Source organism: Equus przewalskii, chromosome 17 (genome assembly GCF_037783145.1).
Source record: "Equus przewalskii isolate Varuska chromosome 17, EquPr2, whole genome shotgun sequence".
Classification (NCBI taxonomy): Eukaryota; Metazoa; Chordata; class Mammalia; order Perissodactyla; family Equidae; genus Equus; species Equus przewalskii.
The window spans coordinates 73,558,873-73,574,081 of NC_091847.1; positions in this window are offsets into that span (position 1 = coordinate 73,558,873).

Sequence of the window (15,209 nt, forward strand, 5' to 3'; positions counted from 1 at the left end):
AACTAGATAAATCTATTCTAAATCCCATGATCCTTCAGATACCCTTTATTATGTTCTATCTTTTACCTTGTGAATAGTCACTGAGGGAACCTGTGCAAAACAGTTAGAGTACCTGCCACACAGCAGACACACAATAAGTGAGAGTGATCTCCCCTCTGTTCTCACATGTGTGTAAACGAGAGCATTTTGCTTTCGTTCTCCGCCATATATAATCTTCCATTAGGACAGCTCTGTGAAAGAATCAATCTGGACGAGTTCCATGTTTAAATAAAAATATCATAGAATACAATTTTACCCTTGAAGAATCCCAGGCCCAGTAATTTTTCAACAGATTGAATGCATTAAGCTTTTGTATATACATAGACCCATGCTGGAAGATATACAAAGTTAATCGGAGAGTAACAATTCCTGTCCTTCAAGAATTTATAACCTAAAATATACCACAGAGATGTGAGCTCCAACACACAAACTCAAACAAACATCAACATATGAATAAAGAAGAACAGTACAACCTTTCAGTCCTGCGTTGAATGGAATCATTTTTAACATATACACACAAATTATAATAATACACACAAATCAGAACCCTCATGAGTGGGAAGGATGGAGAGTTTGTCTGAAGGAGGAAGGAATCCTCCCAATTAACTTCACACACCAGGGTTTCTCTAAAAGATATGCAATGCTAAGAAAGTAAGCTCTCAGATGCAGGGTGCAGAGGTATATTTGCATAAACTAATTATTCAGCAAAATGCCTCCATTAAAGTGAAGGTGGTTTTTTTTTAAAACAGGAAAAAAAAGTTTCAAATGATTTTTTTTCAGCAAAAAAGTGTAATATAGAAGCAAAGAGGCAAGGATTTTGTTTCAGGTTTTCTCATTTAGAAGCTCTCTACCCATAGGTACTTACAGACTGGAAAATATATTCAGGAAAGAAAACCAGCAATAAGGTTCACAGCATAAGGAAACCAATTGGCCAAAAATTTAAGTAACCTTTACTGTGTGATGGTAATGATGCAGCTAGTCAGTGCTTCTTCATGGTAATTTTCCTTTTTGAATGAAATACTTTCTCGCCTCATTTTTGGAAGGTCTAAGCTGTACTTCCCTTAAGCAATGGATCTCCGCACTGGTTCCATCAAACACACTCAGCCCCCTCCCACTTCTCTATCGCACAAATTCCCTTTCCCGAAGCCTGAATTTCATCTAGGAAAATCCTCTCACAATAAATTTAAGTAAGTCAGGTCAACTCTGCTCCACTTCAAAACTTAAAAGAAAGAGCAGTTTCAATTGCAGCCCCTGGCCAAAACTACCACCTGTGTATTGACAGGATAAAAAAAAAATCAACATTAAAAATAAACAAAACAAAACTCTACCTCCACTCCCACTTATGAGCTGTGTCTGGCAGATTAACTGAAAATTAGACTGGGAAAGATTCCACAGTGATTCTGTGGCTGAATATAAAGACAGCCCCAAGCTGAGGGTTTTCATCTTCACCTGATTTATTCCTTCCTCTCCACCGTTTATTTCATTCCCAGGGCAGTGACTCAATCTTTTCTCCTGTTGAAGTCATTGAAAGAGTGAAATCTATCTTATCCAAGCAAAACAATTTCATTCATCATATTGCAGTCACATCAATTAGGAGTTAATAGGTAAAATAAAACATCAAGAACCTCGCTTTGACCCATGAAGTCTTTCCTGAATATTCTTGGTGCCTCGGGACAGATCAACACAATCTCTTCACTATCTATCTATCAACAAATATTTATGGAAAGCCCACTGAGTGACCATGGACTGTACTAGATATTTGTTCTTATTTGATATTCAGCTGATGCAGATAAATATTGATTGAGCCTTCATATCTCTTACTCCCCCCAATTAAAATATAATCTCCTTGATTGGGGGTGGGCAGGGTCTTACACTTCTCTTCATTACCTAGAAAAGAGCCTAAACAACATTTTCTCAATAAATATTTTGTTTATAGAAGACCAGGTTTAAGATACATGTTATTTCTGGTTTGAAGCCCTATAAGACTCAAACCATTGTGTCCCTGTCTCAATTAAAATTTTTGACATTTCTTTCTGGTCTATGGACTATAGTGGGTACAGTTCACCTCTCTACAAGTTAGAAGGAAATTGAATTTCTGTCTTTGGGGATTCACCTACATTTCAGACACTGCCAGATGTGCTGGTTACACATGCCTGCTTTGTGAATACAATGAGCTAAACTTATTTTACTGACTGCATTGAAACAATGACTAATTTTATTCCAGACTCCACACAATGGCACAAAACTGTAGCTACCATAATGATATTATAAGAACTTGAATACTTCTGTGCAAGACTCGCCAACTAGAAAATCACCTTGAGTGATGTGGGTTGGCTTGAGACTGTTCTTGGAAAGGTGAATGTCTTTTCAGTCATTTAGTATTCATTTGACATAGGTAGATAATTGCTTTGTATGTCCCCAAAATATGTGATCTTAAGATCAAGGAATTTATAATAGTTAATTAAAATGCATATGTTACAGAATGTGAAAGTAGGATACTGTTATCTCAGTCGTTACTAAGTGCCCAACACTGAGAACAAAAATATTAAGTTGTTAAATGTTCACATTGCCTATGTACTGGATAGCAGAATATATATGTAGCACTTATTAATATAGTAGACAAAAACTGGTTCTGCCAGCCTTAGCCTATCACCTACCTTTAGACGGTACAAAAGAGAGAGAGCGGTGATGAAGATAGATGAAAATCGTTCAATTAATAGGGAGACCTTCTAAGGAGCAAGTTGTTGGGGTATTTTGTGTCTCCACTTCTCCTCCTAAAGAATCAAGAACTGCTCACCACCAACTTCAGACCTATTTGCGGGCAAGGAAGAGCTTTATAAACCTCCTAAAAAGTTTGAGATGTCTTCTGCAATTTGGATACTGGTAATTCAGTCCACTTAGAAAAGGTTAGAAGAACTGGCTGACTCTGACAGCATAATAAGAAAAAAGCAGCTATGGTGTGAGAAAATTTTACCTCTTTCAGTGGTGGACAGAAGGAAACCCTGAGAAGGAGGCTGGGCTTGAGTCAGAGTAAGTCATAATTCTGAAAGCCAGAGCTAGGTCACTCCAAAAAGAGAGTCTGTTGGTTTGTACCACCAGAAAATGAGCTAAAGGAAGAACTTATAGTTCTAAAAGACCACAAAATTCCCCCCAAAGAGAAAGAGCAAGCTTTTGTTCATCTGTGAAATCCAGAGAACACTAATACTATAGATTACTACCTGACCAATCAAGTAATATCTTCTCCCTTCTCCCTTCCCTTCACGCTCCCCTTACCTGATCTCAAAGGGCCAGAGGCAGTATAATGAAAGTAATGTACTTTCACCTGTGTTCTCTTGATATGTTTGCTTTTGGAACTAATTCACCACATTGTGAGGAAGTCTAAGTGGGATGACGAGAGTCCTATGTGGAGAGAAACCAAGGCCTGGCTGAGTTCCCAGACAACAGCCAGCACCTACTTGCCAGCCATGTGAAAGAGTTGTCTTGAAAGTGGATCATCCAGCCCCCAACTGACTCACCCCAGCCGACATATGGGGTAGAAATTAGCTATCCCTACCTAGCCTTGTCCAAATTAATGAGAATAATAAACTACTTCTGTGGTTTAAAGCCACTAAATTTTGGGGTGGTTTGTTACTAGTGATAGTAATCAGAACAGGTTGCCAAGCTCAATAGGTGTGGGAAAAGCTTTAAATTGAAAGAGATGTTAAAGCTTTGATAATAGATGAACTATTATTTTATCATTCCAGAAGCTATTTGAGAAAAAGCACTAAGGAAACTCTGGAATCTGCTTGAGATGTTCAGAGATGAAGAGAGAACCCTTGCTCTCCCCACCCCAGTAGTTTAAAAGTCAGTGGTAAGAAAGAATAAAGCCAAGCCTTGAAAATTTTTTTCTATTTGCACCACACATGTCATTTCTTAAATAAGCCAGTCACTAATAGAACAAAAGTGATGATGATCATACTAAAAGTTTGGAGGGCAAGTTGGGGTGACAATTTAGATGCAAAAGTGCCCCTATATATGAATGTTAGCTGAATATGATTTGTAAATTACAATGGCCTTTTGTGGAAAAAACCCAGAAGCCATTAGTTCAACTCAAATCAAATTTGAAAACTGTCAGCAGGAATCTTCAAAGTAAGGATGAGATTGAACATCTTGAGTGTATTCATTTCTATCTGCAGCATTAGCACAATGACCGGTAAGCACCCAATAAATACTGGTGAATGAATAAAGGAATGAATGACTCTCTGTCACAGAATTAAGCTGTACCCATGGTTGGAACTTGCAATGTCAAAATTATAGAATGCTTCCCATTCTTGACTTCATCTTAGCTTTCAACCCCTTGGCTCGCAATGCAATGGGTTACTTCCCCCAGATAGGCTTCTCCCAGAAGCAAACTTGATAGAACATCCTTACAGCAGTCAGTAAAGCAGCATCTTACTGTCTACTCCCCAGGAAGGAAAAAATCAGACTGAAGCAACTAGTAAGCTTTTTAATAATATGACTATAGTACAAATTATTTCAAAATAGAAGAGTAATATTTATTACAAATGTGATTGTTTCCCACTATTAAAAAATAAAATGCTTAAAAAATACATGTGCTTGATTCTTTAATAAAGTTATTTAAGAATGACTTATAAAGTAATGCATTATCCAGTTATTTCTGCCATTTTAAGAGTTCAGAGAATCATAATTCATACTAATACACATGGAAGCATGAAATGCATGAGTCAAAATGATGTTAAAAATTATCTAATCTAATCCACTAACTTTATGGTTGAGGAAACGGAATCCTAGAAATGGTAGGTCACTTATCCAAGGTAGCAGACCTTAACAGTGCTGAAAAAAATGAAGATCTCTTCATTTTTATTCCAGGACTCTTTTCTTTCTACTACTCTGTATCTGATATTCATAAAATATAGAACTTCAATAAATATAAAATTATCTAGACATATTACATAGACTAATACATATTTCTAAACAATATTAAAAATATAAACGTGTATGGCTGGCCCAGTGGCATAGTAGTTAAGGTCGCACACTCTGCTTTGGCAGCCTGGCTCTGGACCCCAGGCACAGACCTACACCCCACTCATCAAGTCATGCTGTGGTGGCATCCCACATACAAAAGAGAGGAAAATCGGCAGGGATGTTAGCTCAGGGCCAATCTTCCTCATACATATATATATAACATGTTTAGCTATATTACAAAGGTATAGAAATCAATGCAGTATAGTATCGGAATAAAATTCACAATAGAGAACCCCACAATAAACATATTTAGTTTGCATTTATGGTCAATTAATTTTTTACAAAGGAACCAAGAATATACAATGGGGAAAGGATAGTCTTAAAAGGTGCTGGGGAAATTGGATAGCTACACGCAAAAGAATGAAACTGGACCCCTATTTTACATGATACACAAAAATAAACGCAAAATGGATTACAGATTTGAACATAAACTATAAAACTCCTAGAAGAAAACATAGGGGGTAAGCCCCTTCACGTTGGTCTTGGCCACGGTTTTTTGATTTGACATCAAAAGCAAAGGCAATGAAAGGAAAAATAAACGAGTAGGACTATATCAAACTAAAATGCTTCAGCACAGCAAAGGAAACCATCAACAAATGACAAGGCAATTTAGTGAATGGAAGAAAATATCTGCAAATCATATATCAATAAGGGATTAATATCCAAAATATAAAGAACTCATACAACTCAATAGCAAAAAAAGAATTCAATTAAAAAGTGAGGAAAGGACCCAAACACTTTTTCAATGAAGACATGAAAATGACCAACAGGTACATGAAAATGTCCTCAACATCATTAACCATCAGGGAAATGCAAATCAAAACCACAATGAGATGGTACCTTACACCTGTTAGGTGTAACAGACAAGAGACAAAAGACGAGTGAGAACAAATGCTGGTGAGGATGTGGAGAAAGGGAACCCTTGTGCACTGTTGATGGGAATGTAAATTGGTGCAGCCACTATGGAAAACAGTATGGAGGTTCCTCAAAAAATTAAAATAAAACTACCATATGATCCAGCAACTCCACCTCTGAGTATCTAGCCAAAGGAAATGAAAACACTAATTTGTAAAGATATCTGTGTCCCATTTTCAGAGCAGCATTATTTACAATAGCCAAGACATGGAAGCAACCTAAGTGTCTAAATGGATGAATGGATAAAGTGTGGTGTGTGTGTGTATACATACACACACACACCCACTGGAACATTATTCAGCCATAAAAAGAGGGAAATCTTGCCATTTGTGACAAGATAGATGCGCCTTAAGGGCATTACACTAAATGAGATAAGTCAGACAGAGAAAGACAAATACCATATGATCTCACTTATATGTGGAATCTAAAAAAACAAAAACAAAAAACTTGAGCTCATAGATATAGAGAACAGATTGGTCGTTGCCAGAGGAGGGGGGTGAGGGGTGTGTGAAACAGGTGAAGATATTCAAAGAGTACAAACTTCCAGTTATAAAATAAATAATTCAGAGGGAGTGTAATGTACAGCATGGTGACTACAGTTAATAACACCATATTGTATACTTGAAAGTTGCTAGGAGAGTAGATCTTAACAGTTCTCATCAAAAGAAAAAAATATTTAAACTGTGTGGCGATGGACTTATTGTGGCGATCATTTTGCAATATATACAAATATCAAATCATTATGATATAAACCTGAAACTAATATTTCAATTATATCTCAATAATAATACATACATAAATAAAGGCAACGGAAATCTTTCCTTAACAAATCATCCATTTTTATAAAGTAAATTAAAATTAAACTATTTTCATCCCAAACGCCTTACTTAAATTGTTTACTTGTTGTCTTCACAGCACCCTTTTACTCTGTGCTTCCATCGTGAAGAATTCAAAGCACTGAGGATTACATTCACACTCAATGTACTGCAATTCCGCGACTTGCCCAAAATCTAACAGCAGCTAATCAAAGTTCAAACTAGAATCCAAGCCTCCTGCCCTTTGCCCAAAAGGGTCTGTGACTAAATATAACCACATTATCTACTTCTGCTTTCTTGCAGATAAATGTTTATAAAAGATACTGATACTGCTGTCTATAGATTTCATTATAAAATAAGCCCTGATGTCATCAAAATGTTGAAAACACATTTTTGAAAGGAAAGGATTTTTTTTTTCAAATTTACTGTCCACAAATAGCCTATAATTTTACCTCTGTATTTTCCTATCCAAGGAAAGTTAGAGACACTTCTACATGGAAAACCAAATAACCTTGAGAAGGGCAAATTGTTGGCAGAGTTGTTAAGAGTGGCATTGAGAAGTGTGTGAAGACACATACAAAACCCAACTAACACTCACATTGTCCTTGTATGATGGGCACAGCCACAGCATTTAAAATTATGATGCAGTCTTTTATTAATGAACTTTACAATATTAAAAAAAAAATTGCTGCTATTCTGTCGGCAATGTGCATTCCTTGCATTATTAATCTCTCTAACCCCTTCACATCCTTACTACCTAGCTATAAAAACACTTGAACAAATAATAGAGCCCAATAAAATCCTTCATTGCGGAATCTAAGAGGAATGCTACATGGGGTCCAAGACAAGAATAAAAACATCTTCTATATTCCAAGGAAAATAGCATTCAGATTAAAGCCAATTTATAGTGGGGTGGTTTTATAGGGCTTTGTTTTTTTACTTCAACTGGCCTTCTCAAGAGCTTGTCAAGGTTACAATGCTTATTCAAAGAGACTCTTCACTATAAATGGAGAGGTATGTCAGGACCAACAAACCAATCTGTAAATTATTAGGCATTATATTCAGCCATGTAGTTATAACGTACAGCTCTCAGAAATGTTGAGGATGGATGGTGTATTCAAATTAATTGATTAAATAAATCTTTAACTAGCTGAAGTCTGATTTCACAGTATACTTATTTTTTCAACTTAAAGTTTCTTAACTCTATGAAAATCTCTAAAGTATAATGCTTGGCCATAATCAATCACCAAATTCATATAATTAAAATCAAATTTATTTAAATTTATTTATTCAACTTACATCAGATCTATTATTTCCCAATCCAGTATATATATTGCTCTATACCTCTGGCCACAGATATTCATTCTAAGATTTCTAAATAAGACTGATTAATTTAAAAAGGAAGCCAAGAAACAGACTGAGTCAAAAGCCTTGCATTGCACTATTCAGCAGACAAATTCACATCATCATCATTTCTCCACAAAATGAGTCCTTCTTATAATTATGCATCCATGAAAATAGCCTGGAACTTTGGCAACCAGAAAGAACTCTCCAGAAGGTTTCAATGGGTGAAACCACAAGTCATCAATAGAAGCTGAGTAATCCCACACTCCAAAAACCTGAATATTTCTACTTGAAATTTGTTTGCCTTAAGTTTTTAGTTAAAAGAGGTAATAGTTTTAAAAATTCACATTCAAAATTTGGTCTGTGCTACTTACAGTATCTGAATCCATAAAATAAAATCAGGGACTCCAGAGGTCACAAACTAGTGAGTTACAAAGCAAGTAGATCATTGTTATCAAGAGGATGTTGCAGGTTAAGTAGGAATTGCCTGTATATGAGCACCATAGCACAAAACTGGCCTCCACATCTTCATCTATCATAACGCAAATCCAGGGTTTGTTTATGAACATCACAGAAGATGCCAAGACGTTATGTCCAGAAAAAAGGTTGCCACTCGTTCATTTAAAAATGTTACTCATTGGGTGTCTGCCATGTCATGGACTGCCTGGGATCCAGAGAGATGGAGAGAACAAGGTCTCTGCTCTCATTAGCCTAGGGTGAGTAAGGAAGAGAAGCGTAGTTTAAACAGGACTTCATATTTGATCTTCCACCCTGTGAAGTAGGTAGGGTAGTCATCTCTAATCCCAGCTTGCTTATGAGGAATCCAAAACCCCGGGAAGAGGAACCACTTGCTGTCCAACTCCACTATTACATGGAACAAATTTTACTTGAATAAAATTCATCCATCTCTGAGTTCAAGATTATTGTATATTTCCCTGTGGCTTACCAAGCTTAAAACTAGATGATTTGTAAATGTGCTTACTGATCGAAGAACCCATAGAAATTAAGAGCTAGATAGGCATTTACTTACAGAATATCCCTGCAATTTTACAGATAAGGAAACTGGTTATCAAGAATCTGCTCAAATCACACAGCTATTTGGAAGCAAAATTAGATGAGAAGTAAGGTCCCCTGAATATATTAGTGATCTTTCCAGAATTCTACATTGTACCCCAAAGTTTCACACTTTCACAGATATGGGCATGTTTTCTAAGACCACAAGATATCTTTCATGTCCTCTCTGGAGAATAGTACTGCTTTTCATAACGTCTAAAATAGCCTAGAATCTCCTTTGAAAAGCAGGTGAAAATAAAATTAAACCTGTATTAAATGGAGGTAATGTGTTTCCTTAGTTAAAAAAAATACCAACGGCAAAATCATTTCGCATGCACTGAGAGGAATAAAATATTAGTCAAGTTGTAATTATCTGTGGAGAACAGTCATTCCCTAGCCAGGACCTCTGCGGAAATTGATTGTTTCTTTATGCCCTTTGTTTACACATTTTTCTTAGACTTAATGGGTGACAAGTGAGCATTTCATTATCATAAGATGTCTCTTCTCTTTTCCAGAGTTGATTCCTTTCTTCTTTGTGCTTAACAGTAGCAACAGTGTTTGTAAGACTTATTTCAAGTGCTTAGATGCACCTTCATTTTCAAGCCCAAAGCAGCTTTGTGGCTGGTTTCCTGACAGCATTCCAGTTTCTCAAACATTTTGCTGTTGGTAGGAGACCGTGTACATTTGCAGAAATGCGCATCACATCTGTTTGTCTTGTTTCCTCCCAGCGGTAAATGAGGAATGTGTCTGTCCTCCCAAGCCAAGAGGAGGAGAGAAGAATCATGTTATGCACACCTCAGATTTATGGCCCAAGGAACTTTCACCTACATAGTAAGATTTTGGTCCGGGGAAGGCCCCTGTTCGTACCTCTTCCTGCTGCCTGGACCTATGCCAATCTGTACAGATATCAATCTACCCAACTACATAGAATGGAACCTACTCAGGAATTTTTTGAATGTCAAAGTGGTTAAGAGCATAGATATGGAAACAAAACAAGCTGAGTTTAAATGCCAGCCTATGTAACTTTGTGCACAATAGTTTACTTTTTGTATCAGTTACCTTATCTTTAAAAATCTAGATATTCATTGTTCCTGCCTCATAAGTTTGTTGTGATAATGAAATGAGATAATTCAAGTAAAGATTAAATTATATTTAATTTTGGGCTTAGAACAGTGTGCATGACACAGGAAGAATTCAAGGCAAGTTAGCTATTAGTATTGACTCTTTTCTTTTCATCTGAAAAGCATTGATATGCACAGGCTTTCTTTCACATACTCATGGTTACATGCCTTGTCCTCACCTTGGCTTAATAGTTCTACAAGCTCCAGGACCATCTACCCCCTCTAAGCTATACACAATTTTAAGAGCCTTAAGGGGTCCTGATACCTATAATTTTGAAAATTGCTTGTCTAGAAAATTTCCACTCTGTTCAATACAAAGGAGTGAGGAAGCTGAACAAAGTACATAATGTTTGGAGCAATCACTCAATCCTTTTCATTAAAACTCTGCTTAAATCCTGTGGCAGACTGCATTTTCAAAAAACAGTGACAGCAATAATCCTAGTCCCACATGCTCCACCAGAATTTTGACACTTCTCCCATTAAAAGGTGAAATCCGGTCCCCTCCTCTAATATGGGCCAGTCATAGTGGCTCATGCCATCATGGAGGTGATGCTTCATGTCCTCTGAGGGTGAGGGTGAGTCTAAAGGCAACACAGTTGCCCTCTGGCTCTTGCTCTCTCTCAATCATGTGCCTTGGGAGCTAGAGCTCACAGGTAAGAAGTCCAGTTAACCCAAAGCTGCCATGCTGGAGAGGCGATTTGGAGCAATCACGTAAAGACAGAGCTGCATGAGGATTCCTATCTGTTCCGTATTCCAACTGCTCAAGTCCTCTCAACATCCACCTCCAGGCACGAGAGGAACTAGTTTTCAGATGATCTCAGGGCCCATCCTTCAAGCCACCCCAAATGACCCAAGATGAGCAAAGAGGAGCTATCCCCATTAAGGCTTGCCCAACTTGCAGATTCATGAGCATAATAAATGTTTCCATTGTTTTAAGACACTAAGCTTCAGAGTTATTTGTTATATAGCCACAGTAACTGGAACAACTCCCTCATCACTACTGGGAGTAATGGATTTGTCTAAGGGAAAGGTGGTGTGTATAATAACTACAACAGGTAGTGAACGGGCATCCACTTCTTCTATGATCATCTTCACCAAGGACCACTGCACAGAAAAAACTTCAGTCCAGAGACAAGTACACAGATGAGGAGACAATGAAGTCTGCTCTCCACCTTTACCATCTCCAGAATATCAGTGGAAACACACCATGCCAAATAAGTAAAAGAAGAGACACATTGGGTTACAGAACTGGTAATAATGAAGATTACTTGGTGGAAGAAAAGGAGAAAGGCATCTGTTAGAAAGAATAATTATTTTAAAGACTCACTTTAATAAACATCGTATCAGTTATATATATTTTATATATTATACTAATCGTATTACTATGTATTTTATATATAATATTAATAGCCAGCCCTACTAGGAAGGTCCTTTATTATTCTTATTTAACAGATGACATTTAGGGCTATTTAGCAATTTGCCTAAAGTTACACAGCTACAGATCAAACTCAGATCCATCAGATTCTGAGATGAATAGAAAGCTGTTTTCTTCCACTTAGAATTCTGGGTTTTTCTCCCACATTAAGATAAATGCACCTCTCCCCCTCCAATATAATAAAGCTGCTGGAAGTTTTCATGCTCTAACCTGAGATACAGAGAGTGAAAAATACTGCAAATTTTAAAGGTAACATTTCCATTTTTCTCTTGGGAGAAAGCTGTCTTTGCAGCACCTTGTGAAGCACTGGCTAATGGCAGGTGGCATTAGGGACAAGATAGAATGACGAGAACATTAACAATTTACTATAAATGATTTTTCAATTGAAGAAAAAAAAAGGAAATGTGCCAGAAGGCTGTGGATCAGAGGTCAACACCTGCTCCTCCCTCTGTGTGTCCACCGACTCTGACATCTCATCTGCTGGGAAATCACATGCACTCAGATGCCAGCCGAGCCAGGGAGCACCAGGGCCTTTCTGCTAGTGACTGCCAGGTCTTAGCCTCCCGAATGCCACTCAGCGACAATGTATTCCTTGAAATGACTTGCACAACCCCTTTCATTATGGCAAAATAAAGGATGAGCATGACTTTACGTGGGGAGCAGATGCCTTGATGCCTCACTGGTGCATATGATAAGTGACATGTATTGCTGCATTGCTAATGTGCATTCACAGGAGTCTTAGGGAATATAGGAGAGGAACGTCCCTTTGTAAAGTGCTTAAATATTCAGCAAATATTGAGTACTTAATATGTTTAGAGGATGTTGTTTATTGATGAAAATTGGCTTGGGGTTCCAGTTTCTAGTGGATGACTTTCTTTTATATAAAGTCCTAGATGAACAACAAGCTTTCTTACTGCCTCTACAGGCCTGCAATAGAGGATTTTCTAGTCCCTAGTTCATTGAAGGAAGTCCTTCTTAATTCCATCCTGATATTGGTAGCTCAAGGGCTTATGACCTATACTGCTCTTCCTGAATAGAAACTAAAACCCAAAGCTATAAACTTTAAGACTTACATCTGGTTGCTATACTCCTGTAAATTATTGAGTCTCAATTCCCCTCTGACTTTGAATTAATTCTATTTTTCACTACTCTTGATTTCCCCATCTTGATTTTGAGCTCAATTAATTTATTTTAAATTTATTTAATCATCTAAGATTTTAATTATTTAAATAATTTAAATAATTATTAAATAATTAAGCATTTGAAAGAGACCTTATACATTAGCTCAGACTGCCTCAAGAGGGAGGGTATACAGGAACTCTACTTTTCTTTTTTTGAAACTTTTCTGTAAATCTAAAATCATTTCAAAACTTAAAACATTTAAATTTCACTTCTTCTGGATTTCATATGTTGTAAGGAAAGATCCTAGGGTTTAGGATCAAGCAGTCTCAAGCCTGGTTTCATCTCTCAGTAGTTACATGACTTTTGGCAAGTTGCTTAACCTCATTGAGCCTCATTTTCTCTGTTGAATAGACAACCTACTTCATGAACCTACTACAAGTTTAAAATTAGTCAAGATATAATAGAGGTCAACATAGATCACTTCTTTCATCTCCATCTCTTATTCAAGAAGGTTGACAAATTGAAAATCACTGCTTCCATGTGATGCTTAACTGACATACTCTCTTATTATCAAGTTATTTGCTGAGCTTAGACACACCGAAACTCTGAAGCTAATTCTCATAGGGAAGATGTATATGGTAAGTCTTAGAGCAACCACTAAAGAAATAACTCAAAATATATAGTAAAAAATTAAAATGCCATATTAGAGAAAAAGAAAGCAGGAAAGGGGGAACAAAGGCTCAAAAAAGATATGAGAAATACTGTAAACAAAAGTGAAATGGCAGACATAAATCCATCTCTATCAGTAGCAATATAAACACAAATGGATTAAATAACCCAAATAAAAGGCAACGATTGTCAGACTGGATTAAAAAAACATTATCAAACAATATGCTGTCTACAAGAAATACAGTTTAGATTCAAAGATACAAATAGAATGAAAGCAAAATGCTGGTAATGATATATCATGCAAACAGCAACCACAAGAAATCTGGAATGCCTGTACTGATATCAGACACAACAGACTTAAAAAAAAATGTTAACAGAGATAAAAAGAAACATTTTATAATGATAAAGAGGCAATCCATCAAGAATATATCACAATTATACACATATATCCACCTAATAAAAGAGCACCAAAATACACAAGCAAAAACTCATAAAAAATGAAGAAAGAAACAGACAATGCAAAAATAATAGGTGGAGACTTCAAAACCCCTCTTTCAATAATGATAGAATAACTAGGCAGAAGATTATCTTGTCGATAATATAAGCCTTGGCTAACACTGTAAACCAGCTAGACCTAACAGAATCTATAGAACAGTCTACCAGACACAACAGAATATACATTCTTCTCAAGTAACATGGAACCTTCTCCCAGATAGACACTTTAGTAGAGCATAAACCAAACCTCAATACATTTTAAAGTTTAAAAATGATACAACGTTCTCCAATCACAATAGAATGGAATTAGAAATCAATAACCAAAAGAAATTTGGGAAACTCATAAATATGTAGAAATTAAACAACATACTCCTAAATAACCAATGGATCAAAGAAGAAATAAAAGGAGAAATCACAAAATACTTTGAAATAAATATGAATGAAGACTCAACATACTAAAACCTACTTATAGAATGCAGCTAAAGCAGTGCTTAGAGGGAAATTTGTAGCTTTAAATGCCTATATTAACAAAGAAGAAATATTTCAAATCAATAACAACCTTCAACCTAAGACACTAGAAAAGAAGAGCAAACTAAACCTAAAGCAAGTAGAAGAAAGGAAATAATAAAAATTAGAGTGAAAATTAATGAAATAGAGAATAGAAAAACAATAGAGAAAATCATTGAAATCAAAACCTGGTTTTTGGAAAGGTCAACACAATTGACAAATATTTAGCTAGACTGACCAAGATAAAAAGAGAAAAGACTCAAATTACTGGCATCAGAAATAGAAGAGGGGACATTACTACTGACATAGAAATAAAAAGGATTACTATGAACAATTGTATGCTAATAAATTAGATAACAGATTTAATGGACAAATTCCTAGAAAAGCAAACCACCAAAGCTGACTCTATAAAGAAATGCACAATCTGAATGACCTATAACAAGTAAAGAAATTAAGCTAGTAACAAAAGAAATTCTGACAAAGAAAAACTCAAGGCCACATGGCTTCATTGCTGAATTCTACCATTTAAAGAAGAATTAATACCAAGTGTTCACAAACTCTTCCAAAAAATAGAAGTGGGAACACTCCCTAACTCATTCTATGAGGCCAGTATTACAATGAAACTAAAACCTACAAATACATGGCAAGAAAGGAAAATTACAGACCACT